Genomic DNA, 10,172 nt, shown 5'->3' on the forward strand with positions numbered 1-10,172 from the left:
AATGGCCAGGTGCCAGCCTGCCCCCAGGAACGTTTGGGAGACCATGCTGATGCCAATGCCCAAAGACTGTGGCTAGGTGCCAGCCTGCCCCAGAAAAAGTTAGTGCAGTCTTATAGCAGCCGCATTTCAGGGATTATGAAAAATCACAACACATATCTGGCACCAGGCTTACTCCTTAATGTCCTTGTTCCAGCACCAGCGAATGTGGTTATTTTCCAGGGTCTGCTGGGATCTTTGCCTGTGCAGAGGCCGCACCACTTCTACCAAATGTCCTCCCAGCAGGGGAACCACCTCTCTCCATGTGGTAGAAGGACCCCAAGGACCTCACTCTCTGCTCCTGGGGATTTTCCCTTCCCACCACAGTACTGCCAGGAATCGAGCTGCAGAGTTTCAGACTCTGTGCTCCCCACATTTATAGAGTCTTAATATAATTTAAACCCTCTCTCCTTTCTCCCTTTGTTGTTCAGTCCCTTGCATACTCTTTCTTTTCTATCCAGGTGCTTTTGGGTGGGGGGGGGGGAATTCTTTCTGTACTCTCCCTGCCCTCACCATCTCCATCTTCTCTCTGCAAGCAAAAACAGCTCCCTGCCCTCCATGGCTTTCTCCCAGTTCACCTCTCCACACCATGTACCTGCTGAGTTCTCTGGTTCAGGTTGTGCAGATGGCTGTGTTAACCCTCAAATCAGTTTTCTAGGTGTGCAGGATGGTTTAATGTTGATCTGGCTGTATTTCAGGGACAAGAGATGCAAAAAAACCTTCCATGCTCTTCCACCATCTTGGCCCCTCCCCCTCCACGGAGCAGAGATTTGATGGCAGTTTCAGTGCCCTAGGACTCCGCAGGACAGGGCTGACGAGAGGGAGGTCTGAGAGCTTCTTTCTGTGAGTTTTTCATATACAGATGATTACAACAGGTAGAGTCTTTTTATTAGTTAAAAATATTTTAAGAATGTGCATTTGTTATAAGGTTTTTTAGTTTTGCCAATGTTCAACACATATAAAAGTTAACACATCAAATGGTTTTATAAGGCTTCGCTTGAAAACCAGCCATTCTCTACTATCCCTTTCCCTTCCTGCTTTCCTCTCCATAGAGATGATCACTTCTAGGTTTTTTTTAAGTTTATATATTTTGAGAGAGGGACAGAGAGAGAGTGAGCACGTATGAGCAGGGGAGGGAGAGAAAGAGAGGGAGAGAGAGAACCCCAAGCAGGTTCTGCACCATCAGTAGAGCACCCATCATGCAGCTTGATCTCACAAAATGTGAGATCAAAATCTGTGGAGAAACCAAGAGTCAGTCACTTAACTGACTGAGCTACCTGATCACTTCTGTTTCTTAAAGCTGTTTCTTCTGGAAACTGTCTTCAGATTTCTACATTATGTGCTCATACTACTATTTTCCATACCCTTACCTGTAAAATGGGTTTAAAAATCTCAGAAGTTTGGTGTGGGCTTTAAAATGAATTAATTCAGGGACTGGCACAGTCTGTAGAGAATGTGACTCTTAATCTTGGGGTTGTGGGTTCAAGCCCCATGTTGGGTGTACAGCTTACTTAAAAAAATAAAATAATAAAAAAAGGAATCAATTTATAAAAAGCACTTTTAACAGTGCCTGGAACTGTTGTTATATTAACTTTTTGGTTTTAGTTATTCCCTATTGTCTTCTTACTATAAAAACATTATGTTTAGCTGTGTTACAACACCCCCTTTACACACACAGTTTCCTCTCCTGGCCAGTATTTTTTTTATCATACGTTTTTAAGCTCTATTATTTAGTGTTTGCATAATTATAATCTTGAATATAGATGGTTGAACCACATAGAATATTATGACTACATTTTCTTTCTTACTAGAGTTAATAATTATCTTTTTTTTTTACTTGTTTGCTTGCTTAGTACAATTAATTGTACAATTGGAATTGACACCAATTCCAATGTCTGTGTTTTTTTCACACCAGCAAAAAATTCTCTGATACCAATTGAATGTCCTACAATTCAATTCAATTCTGATACTAGGTACCTGGAGATAGTGCCAGATCCCACCGGTTAAGGGCTCAGTCCACAATACTGCCCCCTTCCGCACTTCAGATGCCAATTCCAAGTCCAGGTTGTCACCTGTGTTTCTGACCCCTGGGTATAAATCAGAGGTTCCCACTACCCCTTCCTTGGATTAGATTAATTTGCTAGAGTAGCTCACAGAACTCAGAGAAACATTTTACTTACTAGATTACCTTTTCTTCAGAAAAGGATATAACTCAGGAACAACCAGGTGGGACAGCTGCATAGGGCAAGGTGTGGAGAAAGGGTGTAGAACTTCCATGCCCTCTCCAAGCCTACCATTCTTCCTGAATATCCATGTGTTGATCAACCAAGAAGCTTTCCAAACCCACTCCTTTTGGGTAATGATGGAGGCTTTATTACCTAGACATGATTGATTAGATCATTGGCCTTTGGTGACTGATTCAACTTCCAGCCCCTCTCCCCTCCCTGGAGGTCAGGGGGGTGGGACAGAAAGTTTTAACCCTGCAATCATGTGGTTGGTTCTCTAGCAACCAGCCCCCATCCATATTACATATTACATAAGGACTGTCTAAAAGTCATTTCATCAGCATCACAAAAGACACTATCACTCGTACCACTTAGGAGATTCCAGGGGTTTTAGGAGCTCTGTGCCAGGAACAGGGACAAAGACCAAATATAGATTTATTATAAATCATAATGTCAGACTTCACTTTCTGTGTACCCTACTTAAGTCATTCCCAAACTGTCCACCAGAAATGTAAATCTCTTCTCAGTATGTTGAGGGGAAGATATACTTCCCAGTGCTCACTTTCCTCCTTCCCTACAGTGACTGGCTGTCTCTAAGTCTGCTGCACAGCTGTCACCCTGGGGTTGTCTTTTACTATCAATTCAAAATCCCTTTCTGTTCTCCTGTATATTAGATCCTCTTTTTTTTTTTTTTCCTTTCCATGAAATCTTTCTTGCTTTACCGTTTCGTTTTGAGTGAGCACATCCTTCAGTACCTTCTTGGTTACAAATGTTTAAAAAATTACCTCACGTTCACACATGATTGACAGCTGGGTTGGGTATAGAATTCTAAGTTGAAAATATTTTTCCCTTAGAAGTGTGAAAGTATTGTTTTTTTTTTAGCTCTCAGTGCAGTTCTTGAGAAGTCTGATATTTTTTCTTTTGAATGAGGCTTGTTACTTCATCTCTGCATGTGTTTAGAATCTTCTCTTTATCCTTGGAATTACAAAAATGTATAATTACATGTTTTGGTGTGGGGCTTTTATTTATTTATTTTTTTTAATTTTTAACGTTTATTTTTGAGACAGAGAGAGACAGAGCATGAATGGGGGAGGGTCAGAGAGAGAGGGAGACACAGAATCTGAAACAGGCTCCAGGCTCTGAGCTGTCAGTGCAGAGCCTGACGCGGGGATCAAACTCACGGACCACAAGATCATGACCTGAGCCGAAGTCGGACGCCCAACCGACTGAGCCACCCAGGCGCCCCGAGGTGTGGGGCTTTTAAAATCTATTATGCAGGAAACTCAATGAGTCCTCTCAATATGAAAACTCATGTCCTTCAGTTCTGAGGATTTTTTAAAAATTAGTTTTTGAATATTTCAATACCTCTATTTTCTCTGTTTTCTCTTTCTGGAACTTCTATTTTCTTCAAACATTGTAATTTTTGGTCTGGTCTCCAAAAATTTTTTGTGCTATATTTCCATGTCTGATACTTTTCTGCTTTCTGGAACATTTGTCAAAATTTATCTTCCAATCTTTCTGTTATATTTTGCATGTCGGTTGTCATAGTTTTAATTTCTAAGAGCTCAACAGTTGGTCTTACAATGAACTTTTACATAATGTCCTAATTTCCTTCTCTTCTTTTCCTCTGAGCATATTAATGATAGATTTCTGAAGTTTTCTTCTGCTCCTTGCATTGTTTCTATCTATACTGAGCTCTTTAAAAACTTATTATTTGTTTTGATCTGTTTTCGAATTAGAAAGTTTTCTCAGATGTTTGATCATCCTTAGCTCCCATCTCACATATAAGAATGAGACACTAAATGGGGGACCTGTGTGGCTCAGTTGGTTAAGCATCCGACATTGGCTCAGGTCATGATCTCACAGTTCATGGGTTCGAGCCCCAAGTCAGGCTCTGTGCTGACAGCTTGGAGCCTGCTTTAGATTCTGTGTCTCCCTCTCTGCCCATCCCCTATTCATGCTCTGTCTCTCTCTCTCTCTCTCTCTCTCTCTTAAAAATAAATAAACATTAAAAAACATTTAAGAATGAGACACTAAAAAAATCATGGGAAGCTGTGTGGGATGTGTGAGAGAGAAAGAGAGAGAGAGAGAGAAAGACAGTGTGTGTGTGTGTGTGTGTGTGTGTACACATGTGGTGTTGTGGGCTATAGGGAACTTGCCAGTGGCAGGAATTTTCTGGAGGGTGATCTTGCCGGGCTGTCAGCAATCTGAGACTGGAGTGGAGGAAAGGGGATAAGAGTCCACAGTTTAGGAAGTAAAATTCTACTTCATCCTCAATTTTCTGTATGATGCTCTGGCCTACCTTCTTTAGAGAGCCAGCCTCCGGATTTCTGGGGTGGGGGTAAACAGTTGGCAGATCTCAGTGCGAGTGTCTGTGTGCTTCTTGTACCAACTCGTAACCTTCTGTTCTCAGCCTCACTTTCACCACAGAGCCACCACCTCCAGAGCCTTTCCAAGGTCCAGTGACTCCAATCAACCTGCTCCAGGCTGCCCAATGTTGGCATTGGTTCAGCTTCCTTTGGTTGGCTAAGTCAGGAAGTACTTGTTCATAAGCCTTCCAGCCTCCAAAATATTTCTTTCCTTTTCCGCTTTATTTTCTCTTTATGTGGGCATATGTGGTCATATGCCCACTTTATTTCCTGTGGGCATATATGTATACACACACACACACACACACACACACACACACATATAACCATTCACTGTCATTTTGGTGGGACTCGTGGTGGGTGGGGTAGGGGAGACATAAAACTGTAAATAATGTTTTCAACTTGCCTTTTTTTAAAATTTTTTAATGTTTATTTATTTGTGAGAGAGAGACAGAGTGTGAGTGGGGGAGGGGCAGAGAGAAGGAGACACAGAATCTGAAGCAGGCTCCAGGCTCTGAGCTGTCAGCACAGAGCCCGACGGGGGGCTCGAACTCATGAACCGCGAGATCATGACCTGGGCCAAAGTCGGATGCTTACCAACTGAGCAACCCAGGCGCCCCTCAACTTGCCATCTTTAGCAGGAGTTTTGAGTGATAGAATTCAAACAATGTAATGGTAAAATCTAAATGGAGCTGCATTAATTTAATTCCTATTGGATTCAGTGTTGACTTTTAAAAGGGGTTGGTAAATCTGGCTGTTTTCATAGGGTTTTATATTTCCATAGGTGTCCTATTTATGTTGCATGTTTAGATCAGGAAAAAAAAAAGAAGCACTGGAAATCAATAAATCATCTCAAGCATTAGAGAAAGAATAGCAAATTATACCCAAGGAAGCAGATGGAAGGCAATTGCAAAGATAAAGTTAAAATGAACTGGGAAACAATGTACAATACAGAAATTCAGCAAAGTAAAGTAAACCCTAGTGAGACTGATCATGAACAAAAAAGAGAAGACCTAAATTACCAATATCAGAAATGGGGGGAGGTGGGGAGTCTTCACCTTAAAGTCTAATATATCATATTATGAACAATTATGTTTTCAAAAATTTTATATAAGCTGGACAAATTCTTAGAAAAAAATAACCTGCCAAAATAGACATTAGGAATATGAATAGTCCTTTAAATAATTTTTAAAACTGAATCTGTAATGTAATCCTTCCCACCAAAACAACAAAACAAAACAAAACAAAACAAAACAAAATTCCTCCAGGCTAAAATGGCTTCACCAGAGAATTTGACTAAAGCTTTAAGAAATTAGACCAATTTTTTACAATCTCTGCCAGAGAACAGAAAAAGTGGAACAATTTGCAAGCTGTTTTAAGAGGCCAGCATACCCTTGGCACCCAAATCTGACAAGGACATTATAAGAAAAGAAAATTACAGGCCAATTCTACACATACATGAAAAACATCCAGAATAAAATATTAATAAGCTGGATGCAGCCATGTATGAAAAATATAAAACATCATGACCACATTTATTTATTAAGGGGCTTATACCAGAAACCCAAGGTTGATTTCCTCCCAAATATCAATACAGTTTATCACCCAGCAGAAGAAAGGCCACATTTGTGTTGAGGTGACTGTTCCATATGCTCTCCTTGCAAGCAGAATTTTGAATACCTTGCTTTTTTTCTCTACAATGCACTAATCAAGGCAGAAGGTAAGAAAATCTGTCCAAGATCTAGCTAGGGCCTGTTCATTGGGATGGGAGCAAAGAGCAAGGCAAGCCAGAAAGTATGAAGTTGTGGGTCTAGATCTGGACAATGAAGAAGCTGAGGAGGGCAGGGGGAGAGGCCACAGCATCTGGAAAGTAAGGTCCTCGGTAGGTAACAAATTCCCCTCCCTTCCGATACATACAAAGCTTTCTGGAAGAGAATCTACCTTCTGATTTTCAAAATATATCAGTACAACCCAAGAAGTATTCAATGTTTAATAATAAGTACCCAGTCCAACTTCCTTTTGATAACATCACAGTTGGATGTTCCAGGTTCCATTTTTCCCGGGGTTGAAGGTGATGGTCATCTCTGACACACTGACCCAGAGGAGAGTGAGGTTGGGGCTTGCAGAAAAGCATCGAGAAATGCCAGTCTTTTCTCCGCTCGGTCACTCCGGTCAGTCGTGAGAGATCGACCTCTTTGCAGTATGACTCTATTTGAAGTCAGCTCTCCATTGTTACTTCTTAGAATCTTGGGTTATTCTTTTTTTTGTTTGTTTTACCTACTCATTGTTTTTCTTTTTCTTTTTTTTTAAAAAAAGAGGTCTTACTCTATCCCAGTGGTTAAGAGCATTGCTTCTGGAGACAGCTCTGGGTTCAGTATTAAGGATGAAACTGAATCAATGTAATCAGACACAACCCTTGGTGTCTTCTGTTGTGACAGCAGGTTTGAAGTAGAAAAGCAAGGATGAGTGACTCCCTTCTTCACCACCTCACTACCAGGTTATAATTCTGCCACATAGATATTTATTAAGCGAACATCTATTAACAAGCAAGTACTGAACCATTTGTGTAAACTGTTCTTTAGGCTGAAGGAAGGCTCAGCTTTCTGTGCCTCGTCTACCGCCTGGTGCGATAAGGTCTTTCAAAACAGACTCACCAAACCCCCAGAGACAGGGTTCTCTTCGCTTGAGAGCTGGTGTTTGGCTTGAGAGCGAGCCAATATCCTCGGAATCCATGACTGTTAGGGACTTAGCCTGGAGCTTTACACTGAAGGGTGAAAGCCACAGGAGTCAAGGGTCCATGTATTTTATTTGTGTAGTTGTGGGCCGTGCCTCTAGAAGAGTTTAGTTAGGCCACATATTTTCAATACCTTTAATTTCTCCACACAAAACTCGTTTCTAAAACCCGTCGGGCTACTTCGCCAGCCACTATGATCACAAATGAAAACCCATTTCTGACATTCTCTATGGCAGTTGGCAAAGCAGTAGATGTGGACTGAGGCACGTGTCGTAGCTGCCTCCGGAGCACAGCCTTCCCGATTAGAATGTGCGCTGGTTACTATGCATTACAGACCACGTGAGTTGTTGCTTAACCCAAGTAATACATATATCACATTGCATATATGGAAGTATTTAAAAGCAAGTTATAAGGGTGTCTGGGTGGCTCAGTGGGTTAAGCGTTTGACTCCGGCTCAGGTCATGATCTCATGGTTCATGAGTTCAAGCCCCTCATCGGGCTCTGTGCTGACAGCTCGAAGCCTGGAGCCTGCTTCGGATTCTGTGTCTCCCTCTCTCTCTCTGCCCCCTCCCTGCTCGTACACTGTCTCTGTCTCTCTCAAAAATAATGAATAAATAAATAAACATTAAAAAAAAGTAAGTTATAGGCATTGAAACAACCATCTCTGCCACCTCCTGGGCAAGGCATTCAATATCTCCATGCCTCATTTTTCTCCTTTGTCTGCACACATGAATTGTTGGGTCAACCAAAGGAAATAACGCATGTAAAGTACTTAATATTGTACCTGACATAGAAAAAGCAACTAATAAATGTAAGTTAGTATTATAAGCGGCATACTATATGCCACTACATATCTTCTACCTGCCTTTCAGAAAGCCCTGGCTCTCAGTCCACGTTGTGGTAAGGATCGGGGTCCACCTAGGTACGTTGGATGTGACCACACGTCGGGGACTGGATCGTCACAGTGAAGTGGCCCTCAGCTTACAAACCAGGAAATTGTTCTTCCTTAGTATTTCCAGAGATGACTCATGATAATCAAGCTCATTAGAGACTGATGTATAAATCCAACTTTCAATTTATAAATCCTAATGGGAAACATAGCTACCGAGTACATTGGTTATTCGAGTTCCTGAGAGTCAGTGATGATATCTTTTGTATGAGTCCATTCTTATGAAATGGATGAATTCCTGAAGACTTTGCATTGTTCAAAACTCACGTAATTCAAAGCAAACATTCCCATATTAGTAAATTTAAAGGGTACTTTATGTCCCAGAGCACATAAATCTACACCCATTGGTGTCTAACTTCATTTTAATGATGTCTTTCATTTCTTCAGCATATCTCTCATATTTTGTAGAAGCGAATCTGCTAGGTTCTAAGCATATCATATCATCATGGCTGTTAGGTCTTCTTCAGAGCCTTTTTATGATATCTAAAGTCTGTAATAAATGCATTGCTCTTGGTGCTTTTCTGCACCACCGCATCATAAATGCTCTGATGACATGGTTGTAGGATATGAAAAAAACATTTCAAATTATAATAACCACACAATTGTCACCAAAATCACTTGATGAAGTTCTAAGCCATGTGAATAGCAGCATAGTTTATGAGATACTAATAAAAGGAAGAGAGGAGTTCTGTGTTAGAACCAAAGTGTTACAGTTTGCGATTCACTTGTCTGAGCAGGTTCAAAATTGAGCAATTCTTCGTTTCTTTTTTAATTTGGGAAATTTGCATGGTTTCTCATTTTGAGCACCAAATAAAACCTTGTGAGTGTTTTGTATCACACAATTACATATAACTCCAATTTGCTTAAAATGTAATTATGGTACTGACAAGTTGTTGTTTGGGATGGTCTTTTTCTTTTCAAGGAGGGTTTAGCAGAAAAACCTTGGCTTTGAAACCACCAGACAGATCGAGGCCTAATGTAGTTTTCTTTCATATATTAGCTGTGTGGGACTCAGTTTCCTTATGTATAAAATGGGAATTATAAATGCGTGTTATATAGGGTGATTCTGGATTTGAATATTAATATTTACTACCTATTAAGCATTCCTAGTGGCTCAGTCAGTTAAGCATCTGACTCTTGGTCTCGGCTCAGGTTATGATCTCACAGTTCTTGAGTTCGAGCCACACTTTGGGCTCCATGCTGACAGTGAGGGGCCTGCTTGGAATTTTCTCTCTCTCTGTCTCTCTCTCTGACCCTCCCCTGCTCACTCTCTCTCTCTCTCTCAAATACAAATACACTTAAAAAAATAGTTACCACTTGTGAGAGGGCTCACCATAGACCAATCAATTCATATATATTATTGGATTAACCTTACAGAAATTCCATGAAGTACAAATTGCTATTCCACTGAGGAAAAGGGCTTGTGAAAGTTAAGTAAACATGACCAAAACCAAATAACCAAAAAGCAGCAGAACTGGATTCAAACTCAGGTTTGAACTGACTTCACCTCAAGAGACACTACTCTTTTTTCCTAGAACTAAATGAGATGATATTTTTAAAATGACCAAGAACAATATTTTACACAAAGTAGATGATTAATAAATGGCAATTATTGTTACCATTGTTTTTAAATGTTTATTTATTTCAGAGGAGGGGAGGGGAGGGAGATGCATAGTGAGAGAAAGACAGAGAATCCCAAGCAGGCTCTGTGCTGTCAGCGCAATGGGGCTTGATCTCATGAACTGCAAGATCATGACCTGAGCTGAAATGAAGAGTCTTGCTCAACCAACTGAGACACCCAAGCACCCCTATTGTTACCATTATTATGGGCACCTCCTCCCTCATGTCCAAAATACACA

Source organism: Lynx canadensis, chromosome B1 (genome assembly GCF_007474595.2).
Source record: "Lynx canadensis isolate LIC74 chromosome B1, mLynCan4.pri.v2, whole genome shotgun sequence".
Taxonomy (NCBI): domain Eukaryota; kingdom Metazoa; phylum Chordata; class Mammalia; order Carnivora; family Felidae; genus Lynx; species Lynx canadensis.